Below are 20,286 nucleotides of genomic sequence, written 5' to 3'. Positions count from 1 at the left end.
CTGCACCTGCTTTGTGCTCCAGGCGGTTGCCTTGTGTTCCTTTGCCCTCCTTGGCTTCTGGTTGGGTTTGAGGGCTATTCCTTCCTCCCCGCCTCCCTTCAGACCACCGAAGACTAGCTGAGTTCCTCCATCAAAGGCCACAGCTCCTGTCTGGGGCTCGCTCCTCTCTGCACAGTTCTCTCTCCCTGTCCCCGTAGGGCCCCACCTACCCCTTTGGGTCTAGCCTGGAAGTGGAAACAACACCCCTGAGACCCCGCTGCCCACACCTTTGTAAATAACCCCTTTATTAAACTCTCTTCAAATTTCCCAATTTTGACTGTGCCATCTGTTTCCTCCAACTGTCACAGAATATATATTATTAGTATTTTTCAGATTACTACACATAATCTACATAGGCTGTAGCTGCATAGCCTTGTGTTGAGTGTATATATCTGTATACACACACATACATATATGTATAAGTATACACACGTATATATATATACATATACTATAATTCACTTCACCATTTCCTTATTGGCCCACATACAATTTGCTTCTTGTTTTTTTTTTTTTTTTTGGTATCAAAACGTCAGTGAAATATTCCAAGACGAGAGATCGTGGTTTTTCATTGCAGGCACTTCCTTTCCTTTCTGGGTTTAAGTTTGCTGCCGGTGATCGATCCTTTCAACAAGTGTGTTTTCAGTTACAGACCTTGGCTGCCCTCAGGAAACTTACCAACTGGTAGCATAAAATTGAGAAACGTGATGCTAGAGGAACAACTGAGTCAAATTATGTGACATAGCAAGAAATTCAAAGATAGAGGAGGGGTGGAAATGGAGGATGGTGAGTTGGAAAAGGCCTCTCGGCTGGTGGGGCCGTCTCAGGACAGGGCTGTCTAATTATCGCCTTGGTTAATTCACCATAGTCCAGAAGCAGGTCTTCATTTGATTTTGTTTGATTAGGGTATAAAATAAGAATGCCAGTTATTTGGTTTACAAAGAGAAAAAAGTCTGGCAGGCGGACCTGAATCTTTGCGCCAATATGGTCGGCACGTATATTCTATAAGCAGAAGCCAAGTGGTAACTGGAGTGGTGTTTGGGAAACACAGGTTTATTGTGAGGAATGGTCATATGACTTGAAAGTTTAAGGGCGTGAGGCTGAACAGCCAGACTCACAACCATCTCCACAGTGAGGATGGCCTTGCCCATGGGACCTTAATATTCCAAGCCTGTGGGCCAAGACCCCCTCCTCTGTGACTCGATAGTGCTTAGATAGGCACTGTCAACTTGAGCCTTTGTAACACCATATCTTCCTTGCCTTTGACCCTCCTTTTAAGGGATGTCTTACAATTTTAATCTGCAAAAGAATCACCTGGGGATCTTGTTAAATACAGATTTGAATTCAGTAGATCTGGGGTGGAGCCTGAGAGCTTGCAGTTTTAACAACCGCCCATACCTCCATGATGCCAAAATGCCTTTGGTCTAGTACAACCAGAGTCTTCTGGAACCACTGAGTCTCTTTAAAAGAATGTCTTTTTCATTTCTGCCCTAATCATCACTTTGTGGTAATTTACATTTTAATAGATCGGCGACTTTCTTTTAGTTCCTCGTTGAGGAGAGGGGCACTTTGTGGTAGCTAGCTCCCTAAAAGCAGCAGGGGCAGGTATCTGAGGAGGTGGGGACTTCATCTGGTGGTTGAAGGACTCAATGTCCACTGGCTCAGACTTCCTGGTTTCATGGTGCTCCCAGTTGCCCAAGAGCTGCAGACTGACCACTCGCCCTTCACTTTTACCTAAGTCTGGAAAACCTAGGCACTCGACAACTGTTTCTCCTTTTAACAGAGGAAGAAAAAAACTTATATAAGTGTTTGTGAAGTGACTTAGCTTGAGCCTTCAAAGCCAGTCCCCTTATAATTTTAAATAAAGAATTGAACAGAATAGGATGGGGATCACAACCATATTACTAATGCTGTTTTACATTTTAAAAACACTTGACAGTTTCCAAATCATTTGAATATCCACAATCTAGTTGATCCCTTCAACAACTGGAAGGTAAAGCAGGCATTATCATCCCCATTTTCTAGATAAAACTGAGCTTCAGAGCGGGCAAATGACGTTTCCAGGCTCACCCACCTATTGGGTGGTAGAGCTTGGGTTCAAAGCATTTAAATGCTCAGCATGCATTAACGTATGTTACCTCATCTACTATCTGTCCCCATCCCTGACATGATCATGGCTACCTCATGCACACCATATTTGCCAACAAAATGATTAAAAGTTACCCAAAGACCCAGAGCTGGGAGCAGACTGGAACTTAGATCTGTGTTTTCCCTCTTAGCTTGGGTTACACGTCTTCTTGATTTTCTACATAAAAATAATTATCACAACAATTTCTGCCTCTCCTTCCAGATTTTCTGTGATTTGACCTTGCCATTCTCATTGCCACAACCTACCCCACCTTCTGCGCTACCCACGCATGGGCTTTCATCATCACACACTTGAATTATTGCCATAGAAGTCACTCTAGGTTATTACTAGGTTATTAAGACTAGAACAGATACTCATGGAGCTCTACTATGTGCCAGGACTATGCTAAGCTCTGATGGAATGGCCGTGTCCTGGTCCCTGCCCTCAAGGACCTTCCAGGAGATATGGAGACCTGAAACATAACTGTAATGAGACAAGGAAAGAGCAGTGATGGGGAAATATTCAGGGACCCGAAGGGGGCTGAGTGATGGCAGGCTGTTCCTTTTCATTGGTTTTATAGCCTTCAGGTTCTTTTCCATCATAGGCACTGAGTGTACTATGTGTCCTCTGATCAAGATTTTTTAGTAACTTTATAGTGCCAAAAGTTTAGCTTGGCATTGTGTCCTCCATTATCTGGACACTGCATTTTACCATTCCTCAGTACAGCCCTCTGTGCCATTCACAACTTTATCCTGATTGGCCCAGGCACTTATTGCTGCATAGTCCTATGATCTGGTCAAAGAATCATCGTAATAACCCCAGTACTACTTACTATTTGTCTGCCACTCTACTAAGCACTTTTTCATGTTATTTCATGTAATCCTCACAACTCATTTTGGTAGGTATCATCTCCTTCATTTTGTAGATGAGAAAACCAAGGTTCAGAGAGGTTAAATGTCTTGCCCAAGTCACACAGCCAGAACAGGGCTGAGTAGAACTCAGCCCTGCCCCACCCAGGTCAAACCCAAAGTCATCCCACTCTTCCCTTTCCAATCCACTGAAATGAGCGGCAGATAATGGCATTCATTAGAGGTCAGTAAATTTGTCTCCTTATTCTTGCTGCTCCCATGCCTGAAATACTTTCCCCTTCAGAGATCTCAATGTTGTACTTCTCTCAATATACCCCAGAGACTCTCCCTCACCTTGAATTCCCTCAGTTGTTGCTTCCTCCCTTTCTACCATGTGATCATGGATTACTTAAACTTCCATTGCCTTGGAATTGTTCTCTAGTAATTTCACGAAGGTGCATTTGAGCCTGGCTACAAACTAACATTCAGACTGGCTAGACGGCCAATGTCCATAATAATAACTAACAACCAATGTTGCTGAAAATGAAGACCAGTCATCAGAACACTGGTAGAGGCATACGGAGAAGGCCTCACAGTAGAATTAGTATAGTCATATCTCTGGGCTACAGTTTCCTCATCTGTAAAGTGCAGGGGCTCAAACTAGATAATCTTTAGTCGACAAATATTTTTTGTACTCCACGCACCGGGCACTCGTCTAGGCAGGGGGTATAAAATAGACAAAAATCCTTGCCTTCGTTCTAGTACAAAGAGACAATAGACAAAATAAATAAGTAAAGTATATACGATATCGGATGGTGATAAGGGCTATGGAGAAATATAAAGCAGGGAACGGGGAAAGGAAAAGCCAAGGAGTGACATTAACTGACTTACATTTTAAAAGGCTCACTAGCTGCTGGTGGAGAACAGACTGTAATAGGATCAGCAAGTGAGTGAGCAGGAAGACCAATTAGGAGGTAATTGCAGCAATCCAGATGAGGGCTGGTAGTGTGGCTTGGACAAGGAGTAGAGGAGGTTAGACGTGGTCAGGTTTTAGATATATTTGGAAGGTAAAGCCAGCATAATTTACTGAGGGATTGTACATGGAGCAGCCTCAAGGATATCTCCAAGGCTTTTGGCTCGGAAGTAAGGAACATCTGGAAGGATGGAGTTGCTAGTAACTAAGATGAGGAAGACAATGAAAAGAGCAGGTTTTGAAGAGAAAACCAAGTGGAAATAGGGAGTTATCAGGGCTGGGTGGGGTATACAAGTCTAGAGTTTAAGAGGAGGTTCAGTCTGATATAAATGCCAGGGCCATCAAAGTATAGGTGATGTATCAGACACGTATTAAGCACCACTTTACTTTTTTTTTTTAAATTATTTTATTATTATTTATGCCTACAGCACCTGGTCTTCCTAGGTGGTCTCTTATCCAAGTACTAACCAGGCCCGACCCTGCTTAGCTTCCGAGATCAGACATCGGGCTTGTTCAGGGTGACATGGCTGTAGACCATGGACTGTGGCTCCACTGGGGTGTGAACCCAGGACCTTCTACATGTAAAGCAGACGTGCTAACCGCTACAGTATGGAACCATGCCCAAGCACCACTTTAAATACTCTTGGCCCACCTCTTCCTCCAGCTGATTTAATGCAGCTGATGTTGGCTGTATTTGCAATGGGTACAAACCGACAGTGCCTCACGCCCGCCTATTCTGTGGATTTCTTGCTTCCTGCCTAAGGATGGCTGTAGAACAGCAGAGGGAATTCACTCAGCACTGTCATGTACAACTCAGAATTATGGAGGAGTTGATGCTCATGGGACCACCCTTACCCAATGGTGAATGGAAGCTGATGGATAAATGTGGATCTACTTTTACCCCTTGAAAGTTCTGAATCACCTTAGAAGGCTCTGTGGAGCCAAGCCTCAGTCTCTCATTATGGTGTCAGCTCAATAACGCATCCTTGAATTGCTTTCCTTTTCTTCTCTGTTTTTTTTTTTTTTTTTTGACCCTGTCCCTCATTTCTGCTCTCTAGAATTTCATTCCCATATAAACTACCTGCATGCAAACCTTTTATTAAACTTTTTCTTCTAGGGAGACCTAGGCTAAGACAGGTGGCATTTAACTCCACGAGACTGAATGAGATCACCATAAGATTAATGAAGAGAGGGAACAGATCCAAGGACTGAGCCTCAGGCCCCTCCCACATTTACAGATGAAGGAGTTGAGGAGAACCATAAAGTAGACCCTGAAGAATAACCAAGAGAATGCAGTGTTGTGGAAGCCAAATAAAAACGTGTTTCCAGGAAGAAGAAATGATTAGCTGATCCTTGCTGGGCAGTCAAGTAAGACGAAGACTCAGTGGTGATCCTTAGGCTTGACCACCACCGTGGAGGGAATTGGGGACCGTAGGGAATAGCAGTCTGGGTGGAGTTGCGGAGTGATTGAAATGGGTTTGAGAGAGAAGCAGGAGGGGAAGTAGAGTCAAGAGAGATTTTTTTTTTTAAAGATGGGTGAAAATATAATATATTTAGATATATTTATATGCTGATGCAAATGATTCAGCAAAGAGGGAGAAAACGATGATGGAGGAAAGAGGAAGGAGTATTGCTGAAGGGAGGAGGGGAGGGGATCTAGTGAAGGTGTTTGCCTTAGATAGGAGCACCAACAGTTTATCCCCAAACTGCAGGAGGGAAAACAGAGTGTCTGGGTGAATTCTCATATCCCGTGACTGGCTAGGTGCTTGAATTCCAAGAGGTCATTAAGACTTTGAGTCTGGGCTTTCCACCATCCCCCTCCATTTTAGAGATGAGACCCAGAGAAAAGTGACCTGCCCAAGTACACACCATGGATTAGATGCAGAATTGGAATTAGAACCCAAAGCTCCTGCTGCCTTGGCCAGCACCTTCGGGCCGTCCGGCCTGACCATACTCTGCCACTCACCCCGTCTGCATTCTGGGTAGTGGACGGAAGCCTAGTGGACTCCGGGAAGGACATTAGAAGAGGGTAACAGAGAAATGGGCAAGCTTCAGAATAGGACCAACAAGCCACCAGGTGAGTTCATTTGAAGGTCTACTGATGAGTTCAAGGAACCTCCCTAGATATGTTTAGGAGTCAACTTAATCACTGTAAGGAAAGCTGTAAACCAGCAAATTAGGTTGAGAAAAATCTGCCAAAATGCAGAAGGAGAGTATTATAAATCCAAGTGCCAACAGAAGAGCACAATATTCCTCCTGGCATATTGATTCCTGGTTTCAAATATTCTGTCAAGCCTGGTCTCTCAATTCGGGGGTTGAAAATATGGTCCCTGTAAAGTTAGATAGAGTTGAATGCAGTATGAGTAGGCTGTGAGTTTCCAGGAGGAAGCCGTAACAAAGAGGCATGAACATGCTGGTCCCAAGGAAGAACCACACACTAGACTTTGCCTTGACCTCTGGGAAACTTACAAACCTCTGCATTCTCTTTCCCCTAATTCCATTCATTTCACAAACATTCTCTGCGCTCTTGTGCTAAGTGCTACAGAAATGCAAAGTAAGGAAGTGGGGGAGGGGGACATACAGAACAGATAAACAGAAAGAGATCCTGACCTTAAATTTTTATAGTCTTATAATAAGAATGAGCTAGGCACACATTGGACTGTGATTTCCTGCCCACTGCTCCCGTTTCTATTATCTCAGTCCTGGATGGGAGGGGGTGTACAGAATGGGGATACTATGTCTAGTCACTGCGAAGACAGCTCCCTGACTGTAGATTCAAAAACATAAATTATAAACTGCTCTTGGGTACAAATTACTCCCATGTGAGTTTGTTGAGCGTGATCCACTTATCTCTCAGGCTGATCGCTAGTAAAATCTGCCCAAGTAGCTAAAAGCCTGTTTGTTTTATGACAAACAGAAGAAAGGGGCCTTGCTGAACCTTGGGCCTAGGATAAAACCTTAAGCCAATGCTCTAAGATGTTTGTTTGGGGAATACTTAAGCCAGTACAGTCTGTGATGCCTCTCTTCCGCTTTTCCACCAAAACAATATTTGAAGAGATGCATAGGACTGGGTTCTTCTGACTTCCACCATTCGGCATGTTGAGGGTGGGCTGAGGAGATGAAGAGCTGGAATGTCCCCATGTGATGGCCAGAAATGCTTCTCTGAAAAAATAATCATGATTCTTTATTTTCGTCGCCCTTTGGACCTGTCTTAACGCATTTGCAATATTAGTGATCTCACCCTCACATCCTCCCCGTGAGGTAGGTGGGGCAGGTTTTATTATCGCTGTTGTACAGCTGCAGAGACTGAGGCTCCGGGAGGTGACTTGACTCGACCCAAGTCACATTGCTCGCAAGTGGTGGAGCTGGATGGAACTGAAGTCCAAGTCTCCTGATGGTGAGTGGTAAGTGCCGAGGTGACAAGGAGTCTCCCCAGCCCTCAGTTGAATGTGTGGCCTTCCCTCGCAGGACAGCCAGGTTTTGAGTCCCAGCTCTGCCCTCACCAGTTGTATGACCTTGAGCAGGTTATTTAAGAGTCTCTGTGCCTCTCTTTCCCCATCTGTAAAATGAGCAAACTAATAGTACCTGAGTCCCCATAAGGCATTTTGGAGGAGTAAATGACATATTAGAGAGAGAGCAAGAAACAATATGTGGCAAGCACGAGACAGCAATAAGTATTATATCCCAAACCCCCCAAAATCTTTTCCCCTAAGGCACGATCCGAAAGTCAGTAGTTGAGAATCCCGCAGGAGACTCACAGCTTCCCTTCCTCCCTCTCCTGCGATCCCTCTCTCTGTGATTATGCTCCCTCACATTCGTATGGCTCTCTTTTTCTTTTCAGAGTGCTTGAGATCCTCCTGACAATCCTGTAAAATAATAGAATCCACCCTCTTCTTACAAATAAGAGGAAACCAAAGTAAGAGAGGTGAACTGCCTGCCTTAAGGCAAAGCCTGTCAACCAGTGAGCTGGGACTCTGCCCCCATATAGTTTCAACTCGCTGTTCCTGGAAATCTTTAATAGTGTGGGTTTCCCATTCTGCCTTTGGAAGTGGCAGCCAGGGGATCTAACTGAATCCTTGCAAGCTCAGGATTACCTTTGAAAGGGACCAAAGTTCTGCCACCCCAAAATATGCCTCTTGGGATGTTGATTTAAGCTCAGTTATTAAGAAACAAAAGAACCTTTGACCCTTCTCCCTTACCTCCCTAAAGGAATTCAGATGGAAGAACCTGCTTCAGGAAGGTAGCCTTAGCATATTCATCTTAGCATATATGAATTTAGAGCTGCAGATAGGGAGGATCCAAGCAAAGTCTGTTTGGTAGAGTCTCCTTTGTATCCCATTGTTTCTGGGTTGCCCAGCAAGAATTTGTTTACCACATGTTTGCTCTTTCTCATCTGCTTGTGAATTACCTGCTTTCCCATTGAAATCCCAGACTTCTACCCACTTCTCCTTTGTCCAAAATGGCGTATAAACCTTAACTGCCCAGTGTGTCTTTGGGACTCATATCTATGGCACCCACACACAAACATCCATAATAAATTTTGGACATTTTGTTCTGTTAATCTGTCTCTTGTCAATTTGGTTATTAGCCCAGTTAGAAGAACTTAGACGATGAGAGAAGAGTTATTTTTTTGTGTGTCCCCACACCTTTCAGAACGAAAACAGTGGAGAATAAAGTGGTTTGCAGCCTAGAGACAACCTCCAGCCCACACAGCTTCCCTGCACAAGTCCTAGGCCTGGGTGTTAGAAAGGCAACACAGGATATGGGGCAAATTCCAGCGGACTCTTCACAAGTGAGTGAGAGCTGAAAAGGTCAAAAGGGCACTGCTTCCGCCTGAGATTCCAGCGTCAGCTCTGCCATTTGGTATCTGGGAACACCTTGAACAAGTCAAGGTGCTCCTCCATTTCCTCATCTATAGCAGGAAGACTGGATTAGATAATGTCTCAGCTGCCTTCCTGATAAGCCGATGCTTGAGGACACATTATGAGCAATTTCTAAAAATGCTTTTATTGTGAAAAATTTCAAACAGATTCAACATAAACAAAACAGTACTATGAACCCCCATATTCCCTTCGCCGAGCTTCCGCGATCATCAACATTCTACCTTTCTCCTTTCGCCCCTACCTCTGCTCCCTCTTCCACATTGAAGGTTATTTTGTATAGTTTTTTTTTAGGTGAAGTTTACAAACATTGAAATGCAGAAATCTTAACTGCGTAATACTGACAAATGGATTCGCCCTTGTAAACTATACATCTATCATGATACAGAATACTTCCACTTTCCTAGAAAGTTCCCTCGTGTCCATCATGGACAAATGTATGACAGAACTTATTAAACATAAATGTGAGTTTAGCACGCTGAGGGGTAGCAAATACGTCCTTTTCAGGCCTGGCTGGGTCAGAGTCAGATTTGCAGTTTTAAGCCATTATTCTCCTTTCTGCTTCTGTCCACTCCTGCCATCCTGTGTGTCCCTAGGGGTTCTGGCCTTCTCCTGCAGGTATCCAGTATACAATTATTCTATTAGAAGGCCTTTGCTATCCTAGCCGCAAATTCTCAAAAGCTTTCTTTTCTTCTTCCTATACATTTATCCTCCAGGGTTTTTCTTTTGTTCTCTTCCGTTTTTCTTTCCTACCACTCTTTCTCATGACTGCTACTGCTTCTCTCCTTTAGAGCATTCTCACTTGTATTCGGATTGTCCTCTCTGATCTCACTGTCCTTTGTCTTTGGACTGTTCATATCCTGGACAGTGGACATTGAGCCTTAACCCTAGGGTCCAGCCCAAGGCTGGGCACTTAGTCAACAGTGAGTGAGTGAGTGAGTGAGTGAGTGAGTGAATGCTAAGGACAGTATGCTCTAGAAACACCTGCAGTCTAGTAACTGTGGTCCACTAAGGAACCCCAACCTGCCGGCCTTGCCATTTCTGGACCACATCTTTCTGCATTGAGCAAAAAACGATTTATCTGCCCCTCGGGAAGCACCATCATTTGAAAGGAAGAAGGCTGATTTCCTGGCAAAATGTGACCTAAAGGACCATTCTCCCCCCCAGCCCCCATCATTAAAAAACAAAACAAAACAAAACAAAACAAAAAAACCAGAGCAAGCTGGGCTATCAGGGATACTTCCTGTTTTCCTCTCTTGAAAGCATCCTGGATAGATGAAACTGAAGGATCAAAGGGACTGTCTGCCTCTGGGGCTTGGGGACTGGCAGAATGGTTTTTAACCCTCTGCTGTCTCCCACGTGTGAGTGCATAGGCAGTTTATGTCTTATATTTCTTAGATAGATTTAACTTTCTGAGGGCAGGGGCCTTGCCATTCATTCATTCATCAAACAATACTGTACTCTATCAAATGCCAGGCTTTGTTTGAGGATCTGGGGTTACAGGGGTGAATATGACACAGTCCCTGGCCTCATTCATCTAACAACAATGACCACAAGTACTAACTTGATTAAGCACTTTGTGTCAGGCGCTCACTATATGCTTTTCATGCATTAGATCCCCACAACAAGCTTATGGGGCATTATTATGCTCATTTTACAGATAAGGAGAGTGAGGCTCATGGAGGTTGAATAACCTGTCACAGGCACATGACTAGTAAATGTTGAGGCTGGGGTTAGAGTCCAGTGGTCTGACAGCTCAGCCTACCTTCTTAGTTGCTACACTAGCCTGAAACATGGCAGTGACTCATTGCAAGTAATTTTTACAAGTGCAATTTATCTCTGGGCTCGGTCAGGTGGCTTCTGATGACCAGGTTTGTTTGCATCCCATTTACTGCATGGCACTGTACTAGAACTGAGGTGAGTCTGCTTGCAGCCCTCAAAGACTGGAAATCAGGCTGAGAAACCAACAGACAATGTTTAGTCTTGTTTAGGGAACAAAGAGTATATCAGGCTTTTGCTTTCCCTCTTCCATTTCTGGAACAAATCAGTTTCCCCATTTTTGTTTGTTTTTGTTTTTCCCCTCAAAAGTCTCAAATAAACATATACTGAGGCCTTTGCTTATATTTTCTTGCATCTTTGCAAAAATAGATAGTATTATTTTCTCTGTTTTTCTGGGGAGGAACTAAGACGCAGAGTGGTTTCTTAACATACCCAATATCACACAGCTAGACAGAGCAAGGATTTGATCCCAGGTTTGACTAACTCCAAAACCTACACTTTAATTGTATTGTCTCCCTGACGCTGAAACTTGGCAGAAAGAGGAAGGAACTCCCTTCCTGCTGAGATTCCTGACAAACCGAAAGTGGCAGGTGAAGTAACCTTGAGATCATTGGTTAGGGACACCTGGCACAAAAGGATCTTAAGGTGCTTCCAACTCTGCAATTCTATCTCTTTAAGACCCAGAGCTCCCGTGCCAAGCCTGCTCCGTGATCCTCAGAGATTTCAGGGTGGGGAAACTGGATTGAACGCGCTGACATACAACAAGCAAAAAAAGACCTCAGCATTTTTGCCTCGCCTCGTTGGCTCCGGCCTTTCCCCCCCCACAACTCTCTCTCATTTATTTATTACTATGCTATTCCCTGGCCCAGCTGCTGTGTCAATACTGATAAAAGCAAATCGCCCCACAAACAGGTGCAGCCTGGAGCTGCCCCTTGGACAGCTGCCAGGGAATGTGATCGTTCAGCTGGGGTGACCTGCCCCTGCCCAACCCCCTTCTCGGCTTCCAGCCCAGGGCATGTGTCCTTGGGCAGTTAATGTCATTCTGCGTGTTCCGAGCCTGGTATCTCAGTTGGCATCACGGGACTCAAGCTGGCAGGTGTAGTTAGGGGGTGGAGGGTGGGCGAGTGCAGGACGGAGCGGGGGCCTCCAGGAGTTCCCGATCTGTGTATCTATTTTCTCTTTCGGTTTCTTCTGAAATTCAGATAATACTGTCACCGAGTCCCTCCTGCAAGTTTTCGAAAAATATTTCCTAAGAATATCGCTGCCTGATTTTTCTAGGTAAATATTTTTCCCAGGCCTACCCATTTCCAAACTCACACGAATGCTTGCAATTTAATGATCCAAAGACATTTTCTGAGCATCTCCTAGCGCTTAGCTGAGGGTTCACCTATATCAACATTTTGTGAGCCAACCACGTTATCCAGAATGCATTTTGATGCTACCAAGCCATGTGACTTTGACTCTGGTTTGGAAAAGATTATATTTCATTCTCCCCGACCCCCTTCTGTGTTTTGCCCCCAAGCATCGTTTTCTCCACTTCCCTAGGGTACCAGCCTTTCCGGAAATGCCGCTAGCAGCCTCCGACTCCCCTGGAGGTGGGACCCGGGCAATAAGGCAGTGACAAAGCAGGGCGGGTCTGACGCTGGGGCTGAATTGGGCGGAGGGCCGGGGCTGGGACCGCGGGGCCGGCTGTCCGCCTGCGGGAGGCCAGAGCAGTGTGCAGCTCGGGAGGGGAGGAGGTTGCTATGCAAATGACGCGGCGGCCTGCGGCCCCCCTTACCCAGGGGCCCTCTGGTTGCCAAAACAGACCATTCCCCAGAACAGTCGCCTAGAAACGGGCGCTGTCATAGCAGCCTCTGCAGCGACAGCGAGCCAGCCGCGCTGCCAGGAGGAGCTGGGTCAGGGTGTTCAGACCTCCTCAGCACCCCCTCCCCACCCAGTCTCCACCTCAGGGAAGGGAGTGGTGGCTTGGGCCCCTCCTTGGAGCAGGGGAGGCCGCTAATTGGATTGGAACACTCCAGAAACACATTAGCTGCTCCTCCCTAGGGGAAAGGGGTGTGGGGGGGCGGGGCGGGGTGGGCATTGCAGACTGTCTTTGTGCTGGGTCTCAGCCTCACCCTCCCTGCTTCCTCGCCCTGACCTGGTTGGTCCTTGCCAGCCTCCACCCACCTAGCGCCTTTCTAGGGCACAATGGCAAGCTCACTGCGGAGTGGAGGAGACATTGATCAGATAATCACCAAAATGAAATTCAGCTATGATAAGGAGAAATACATGATGCTATAGGAATTTAAGATATGGTATCTGACTGCTTTGATGGGGTTAGGGAAGAATGCAGGTTGCTGTGGCTCCCAAGCCAATACCCTAACTACTTCATCCCTCAACACCCCGCTCTTCTCAGCAGCCTTCCCTCATCTCGCCCAGCCTATGCTGACCTGGCGGTCCCCAAACCATGGGAACAGAGACATTTTGCAGCAAGAGAGTTAGTTCCTTGTTATTTAAGTGTCTGTATCTTGCCTCTTACTAATTAAAAGACAGCGTAAACTTCTAAAAGGCAGACCCGTATAATTCTGTGATGGCACACCTTGATCATAAAGAACAAGATAGTTTTTACGAGATCTGCTTTAATTTAGTGCCAGTGATCTTTATCACCCTGGTAGGCCTCTAACACTGCCTTTGCAGTAACTGTTTTAGATTGGGGAAGGGGGAGACACTCAGTGACATTAAACCAACAGGTAGGCTACTGAGAAAGTGACTACTCAGGACACAGCATTCCATATGGTCCAGATGCTGCATGCCGTGGGCAAAGGTGTTATGTGAGCATTTTTCCAATGGCGGTGGGAAGACAGCTTTGTGCTTCCATGCTGGGAAAGGAAGTCCCCTTCCTTCATAATCCATAGGAGGTCTTAGGCGTCTTGTGACGCAAACAAAGTCTTCGCTCAGCCTGGCTCAGGAAGGCAGCATGTAATTGTGTAGTCTCCTCCCTCCTTTTTCTTCCTTTCCTTCCTCATGAATTGAGTGCCTATTGTGTGCCAGGCACTGGAGATTCAGAAGATGATTCCATTGGAATTGAGAAATACCACATATAGTACAGGGAACATTTATCGTGCCTTATGGTCACCAGTATCTTTGATCAACTTTCCTGTGTTTGTGGGTTTTCCCCATATCATAAATCCCATTTCTCCAAAGGCCAGAAATTTGCTTTCTTTCCCAGACTCCTTTGCAACTAAGGTGTAGGCATGTGACCTAAGTTCCACAAATCATATACACCCACGTGAGATTTTGATTTGGAGAAGAGCAACTAAGGAAACAGATCCTGGGGAAGGGGGTTGGAGGAGGTATCTGGCCTTTAGGGCAAAAGGAGGGATGTTCTGGGATCCAACTTCCACCATAGTTGGAGTGAGACAAGTTGCAGAATTTATGCTGATTAATAATTGCCATGGTGGCTTAGCTGGAAAAGTATTTAGGTGCCATCCCTAAATACTGAGCCTCTGTGCCTATTTCCCCTTCTGGATTCCATGAATCCTTAATATTTTTAAAATAAGTTCCTTTTCTGTTAGAGTGTATTCTGTTGTTTGCAACTAAGAACTCGTACAGATGGATGGTTGGATGGATGTATGGATGGATGGATAGATGAATTGAAGGATGAGTGGTTACATAAAGAATGGATGAGTGGGTGGGTGGAAGGGTGGATGAAGGGTGGGGAGAAGGGTGGGTGGGTGGACGGGCAACAAATATTGAGTGAGTTTTTTGGGAGATGAGATTATAGGTTATTTTTTCTCTTTGCTTCTCTGCATTTTCTTCTTCTCTTTCCTCCCCTTCTTCCCCCTCTTCTTCCCCCTCCTCCTCCTCCTCTTCCTTCTCCTCCTTGTTTTTGTTCTTATTCTTTTTTACAATGAAAGCAAATTACTTATGTAATAAATAAAGTTATCAGAACCCCAGACCTAGGAGAGCACACAGTCCAGTGGGAGATCACAGGGAAGACAGAAGCCAACTCAATTCTGAGGTTTCTAAGCCAGTATGAGCTCTGGAGCGGCCCTGACTCTGGATTCAGATTCCACTGCCTCAGCAATCCTGCCCTGACCGCTAGCAAAAAGCCTTCCTTCTTTTTCTCTCCCTCTCCTGAACTCCACACCCAAGGCTGTGCCCACCACTCAAGAAAGCATGCACTTGGTTCATCCTGCCTTGTGACATTGCTCCTATCATTACTCAACCATTCTATTTTACCTTGAGCAAGGATGACACGCACATTTGTGACTCAGCCCACATTGTTCTGCCCTCTCCTAGCTCTGGACTTCCAGTGGCACTGACTGTGCCTTGGTTGGCAAGTGCCACAATCTTGTTCTGCAGCTATTTTTCACATGCACATGTCCTATCGCCCAGCATATACTGTCAGTCCCATGGTGTCTGGGATGGCAACTCACGTGATTTTTGCAAACCCCATCCCCACAGCTTTGTGGGAAGTAAGATTTTGGGATATGCCTATAGAAGATGTGGGTCATATGTTTCTTTTCACCTTGATGACTTTCTTCATAGTAAAATTATAAGCTTTTGCAGGCAGAGAGAGCCTTTTTCCTTCTTTCCTTCCTTCGTTCAGTTATTCATTCATTCAGCACTTAATGTCTGTGATGTGCCAGGTGTTCAGCGTTTAATAGCAAGAAACATATATAGGCAAATAAGTGGAGGGAAAGTGGTAGAAGAGCTTAGATAGCCAAGTGTGCAGGGGAGAGAAGAGAATGTTTGGTTGGAGCAGAAAAGGCTTTTCCACAGGAATAATTTTTTAAATGGTTTTGTTCTTAATACTTAACATATATTCATTCACTTAATCCTTTCAACAGCAACAAAGCAAATAGTATTGTTATTACTTTCATTTAACAGGCGAGGAAACAAAAGCCCTGGGAGGTTTAATGTTTTATAGGATTTTTGCAGAGCTGGTATGTGCACCCAGGCCTCTCGGCTCTGACGTCAGTGAGGGTAACTCCTGCCCCATATCGCGTTAAGCGGATTCTGGAAATTGAGTAAGTGATCACCAGACATGGAGGCCTTCTACACAGGCCAGGGCATGGAGTGGCTACTCACTACCACAGCCTTGGAGTCCAGTTTTTCTTTGTTCTCGAAGGGTAATTTCGGGGCTGAAGAGTGGTGACCCAACCAAAATTGCGAGATTGGCAGAATGGGTTTCTTTTCTCCAGGTGTGTGGTGGGGGGAGCATTGGTTTTGGAGCCACAGGTGCTAGGGATCCGGTCTCAGCCCTGCCACTGACCAGCTGAGGCAAGTCACTCAAGATCTCTCAGCCTCAGTTTTCTCGACTGCTAATTGAGGATTATAACTTCATAGTGTTGACATAAGATTAAATGAGATAATGCATGTAGGTCAGTTTAGAATAGTGCCCAGCACCTAGCAAGCTGGCCAAAAATGGCACTTATTTTAAGTCTCAATCTCTTACCTACAATTTCAAAAGCCTAAAAACTCTGAAAACAAAACATTTTTGGCAACAAAACCTATCCTGAACAATGCAAGGTCATTTACAGTCGCTCTATAGTCCCACCTATTATGATGACCTATATACTTCATTGCAGAAATATTAATCTGCTTGAATATAGGATGCTGTCCACATCCTGCTGGTGGTGGTATTACAAAATATATGGTACAGGCATTGTGTTGCTTTTCTTAAATCTAAAATCTGACTTACAAAACAGATCTGACTCCAAAAGCATCAGATAAGGGGTTTGGACCACTCTCTTCACTTGTAATCTGCTTCTTACCCCAGTTGCTCAAATGGCTCTTGGGCACCCAGAATCAACCTTTCCCTTTAAAAGAAATACATATACACACACATACCCTTTGGATTTCCCACAGACCTGTCTCCCTCGGCCAAGGTCCTTTGCTCCCAACAATTCCTCCACTCTACTTTCTGCCAATCCCATTGCATTTTGGTGCTCTTTTCCCCCTGTGCCCTGTTTAAGAAGGTGGACTTTGGAGATGTATCCTTCTCCGAGCTGCTCTGGCAGTATGGTCTCAGCAAGTTGTTACCTGTCCATGGGCTGCAGAATTATTGCCAGAAGTCTGTATGTCTATTTGTATTCCCAGTATTGCCTGCCAACTGTGTAAGTAATGTCTGTCTCCTGTTCGACTGTGCTGAAGCCCTGGTCTTTTTTCCACTATGAATTTCCCCGGTTGACTAAAGCCCAAAATAACCACTCTTCTCATCTGCAGGACTGCAACAATTTCCGGAAAGAAAAAGAAGTCCTCATGTTGGAGCAGGATGGAAACCACTGAGCTGGGCTGTCAAGTAGCATGTCATTCATTCCTCTTTAGTAGACAGGGAGTCATGAGACCTGAGGTCAGGTTCCAGCTCCTCCCCTGGCTGGTTGGATGATCTTGGGGGCAGCCCTATGTGACTTGGAGAGCTTTGGTTTCCTCATCTTGGAGCAGAGGTCATGAAAATTATTTGGCAAGATTGTCAAGAAGATTAAATGAGATAATGAAAGGACTCTGAATACTGTAAAGTGTTGCACAAATGTAAGGATTGTTGTCATATTCTTACACATATTGACAGCTTCTTAAGGGCAGGGACAGTATCTTCTGTTTTCTTCAGTTCTCTCAGCGACACCTCCCAACCCCCACCACCTCCTGCACTCAAAGCAGTACTATGGCGATGACCTTGTTAAAACACTGCACAGAGGCTAGCATAGTGGCTTAGCACATAGAAGTTGCTTAATAAATGGTAGCTAATACGAATGCACGTCCTACTGTTGTATGGCTTCTGGTTCAGATCTTCTCTCTGCCACTTGTGGGGCAGCGAGTGTGACCTCGGGCAAGGTTAACACTAACGCGCCCTATCACACATGGCTGATGAGAATAGTAGCTAGTTCATACAGCGGTTATGAGAACTGAAGGAATTTGGTCTACGTAATAGAACCAGACACAAATCCAGCACTCTGTAGGCATCAGCTGTTATTGTTTTATTATTATCCACTGAGCAATTCTTCAAGAGGTAGTATGAGAAGATCACCGGACTGGAAAGTCAAAAATCTAGGTCCTTGTCTTTGTTCAGTCAATGAGGCCTTCAAAGAAGGTTAGATGTCCAGGCCGGCCTCTCAGGCTCAGCACAAGTAATGTGGTGGTGACTGTGCAGAGGGGTCATCTCCCCCAGACTGGACATTATTAGGTTAAAGGCATGCATATTTAACCTTTGGATAGATATCACAATTGTCCAACAGGCTGCTTGTTCTCGTTTGTATTCTTTCCCATCGGAACAAGAGGACCTGTTTCCCTATACCCTGACCCACCTACATTTTAAGTTTAAATTTTATTATTTTTTGACTAGGCAATGTTTGCAGAGGACATAAAATTTTAAAAGGCATAAAGGGGCACGCAACAAGGAGTCTCTTCATCCTTGTCCCAGCCATCCAAGTCCCCTCCCCAGAAACGCAAACTTTGATCTCAGCCCGTCCGGTAAGTGAAATGGCATCTGACTAAATAAATCTCACTATGGTTTTTATGTGAAAATAAACCAGAATATATTTTAGAATAGAATGTTGCGTTCGAATGAATTTTAAGATAAAACTAGAGACTTCGAAGACATTTTATGCTGAAGGGTGGGGCAAGGTGGGAGCTGCTTCTGGTTCTGTTTCTCACCTTCTCTTGGGAGAACAAGTAGATACAGCTCTGAGTTCACCTATAAAGTGCAAGCTTGGAGACGCTTGATTATATTGGGGTTTTCCTCATCGCTCCAGTCACTTGTGTACATTCTTTCTCATGCCTCTTCCTGCTCTTGACTTGGCCACCACCTTGATGCCTAACCTTGAGTCAGTCGCCTCCTCTCTGGGCTTCAGTTTTCCTCACTTGTAAAAAGAGGTATTGGACTAGGCCCATTCCAGGTATAACATTCCAGAACTGATCAACTAATTCACATTAAGGTGTAGATGACTGATAACAGCTTAATGTATTACCTGTCCTGTGTGGGGGAGCATTTGAAGAGATGCAGTTTCTCATTCCCAAAGAATGAATGTGTATGGTGCAATTTCAGGTAAGGCCACAGGTGGATGAGGATGATGTGGGAGGAGGGGACGGATGCCTTTCCTGGCTTTCTCCAGTGGTCAGTGGGGGCGCTGCTCCAACCAGGGCTGGTATTGGCTCTGATTTGATGTGCCTACTGGTTTTCTTCCAGAACTCACATCACACTCATTTCTTTCTGCCTGTGGCCAAGAGCAGAGTATTGTCATACAGAAAAATGCCTCATCAGGGAAACTCATGTGTGTGGCCTGGAAAACTACCCTGTCCCCTGGGGCAAGGGGTGTGGTGAGGGGTTGTTAGCAGGTTGACTTCCAGGTTGGCAGGTCAGTTCTCATCCTGGGCCAGTAAGGAGACACCTGCTGGAGAGCCATCAGCTTTCTATCAGAGCAGGTGGTCCCGCCACACCTGGATCCAGGACACCTGCTTTTCACCCAGGGAGAAAGGCTGTGCCAAACACTCTCTGGTTTCATTTTTTGTGGAAGGTTTGGTTTGGCTTCTCAATTTTTAGGGAGGGCTTGAGAGAAAGGATGGCCCACAGTCACCATTAGCACATCAGAAATAAGAAAGGCGTTTCTTTGGCTGGCAAAGTCTAGGCAAGCTGGCCTTGGACAGTGCCCAGTGCTGTAACCTAAATCATCTTCCTCTCCAATCCCCTTTGGGGTGCCATTTTGTCCCTCCCGCTGTCTGGGCCTTTCTTCAGTGGAGGCAGCTGGAGGAGTCAGTTTTTGCTCCATGCAAAGCAGCGGTAGGTGGGAATGGAAACCAGGGGCGATGGTCAGTGGTCCTCACGGTGTTGGCTGTGCTGAGGGGCTCAGACCAGACCTGGGATAGCTGTGCCTCGCTCTCTGTCAGAATCCCCATGATCTTATTCCTCTCCTTCTCTCTAGAGCAGGGCAGTTTCTCAAGACCTGTTGATACCTAACCCATGAGCCTCATCACGGAACGCACGGAGCTCTAGACCCTCCCGCCTTAGTGTTGTCTGAGACGAGTAGCACTGGCCTCACCTGGGAGCTGTTTAGAAATGCAGAATCTACAGACCCACCCTCGGCTACTGAATCAGAATCTGGGTTTTTACAAGATACTGAGTTGATTACAGTAATACACATTAATGTTTGGGAAACATGCCTAGGGGAGGTAGGAAGGAAATAGAAGCTCCTGGGGTTGGGGCAGTTCTGAGAGGAAGACTCATGCACAAGCCTGGTTCAGTGGAGGGAGGTGGACACAGGAAAAGGTTAGAGAAGTTTCTCTAGGAAAATATGAGGAAGTAGGCAGGTGCCTTTATCATTTTCAGTTTTATTTTAATTTCATTTTTAATAGGCAATTTGTTTATATGGTTAAAATTCTAAGGGCACAGAAGGGTATGTCAAACAGCTTCTTTCCCATACCTGTCTCCCAGCCACTTCCCCCTCAAATGCAACCTATGTTACTAGGCTAGAGATATGAGATATTGTGCAAATAAAAGTGTGTGTGTGTGTGTGTATGTATTCTTATCTTCTAAAAAATTCAAATGATGACCACCATATACAGTGTCTAGATCTCGTTTTTTCCTTGATATATCTTGGAGATCACTTTATATCACTATGTAAAGAACACCCCAGATTGTATTTCAGCGGAATATTATTC

General features: G+C 45.2%; 1 long non-coding RNA gene and 1 pseudogene across 1 annotated transcript in view; one reads left to right on the top strand and one right to left on the bottom strand.

Annotated features, from left to right (window-relative positions):
* LOC111736142 overlaps positions 1-19,940 on the top strand; it is a 30,219-nt gene extending 10,279 nt beyond the window's left edge. Inside the window, exons 2-4 of the long non-coding RNA XR_002779088.1 lie at positions 16,861-17,166; positions 17,975-18,102; positions 19,551-19,940. This is a non-coding gene — a long non-coding RNA (uncharacterized LOC111736142). The remainder of the gene's footprint in view (positions 1-16,860; positions 17,167-17,974; positions 18,103-19,550) is intronic.
* Positions 4,408-4,523, bottom strand: LOC111736170 (annotated as a pseudogene).
* Positions 19,941-20,286: the final 346 nt, after the last annotated feature.

Source organism: Pteropus vampyrus, unplaced genomic scaffold (genome assembly GCF_000151845.1).
Source record: "Pteropus vampyrus isolate Shadow unplaced genomic scaffold, Pvam_2.0 Scaffold18, whole genome shotgun sequence".
Taxonomy (NCBI): domain Eukaryota; kingdom Metazoa; phylum Chordata; class Mammalia; order Chiroptera; family Pteropodidae; genus Pteropus; species Pteropus vampyrus.
Note: the sequence above shows the minus strand (reverse complement) of the source record. Positions and strands in the feature narration are given on the sequence as shown.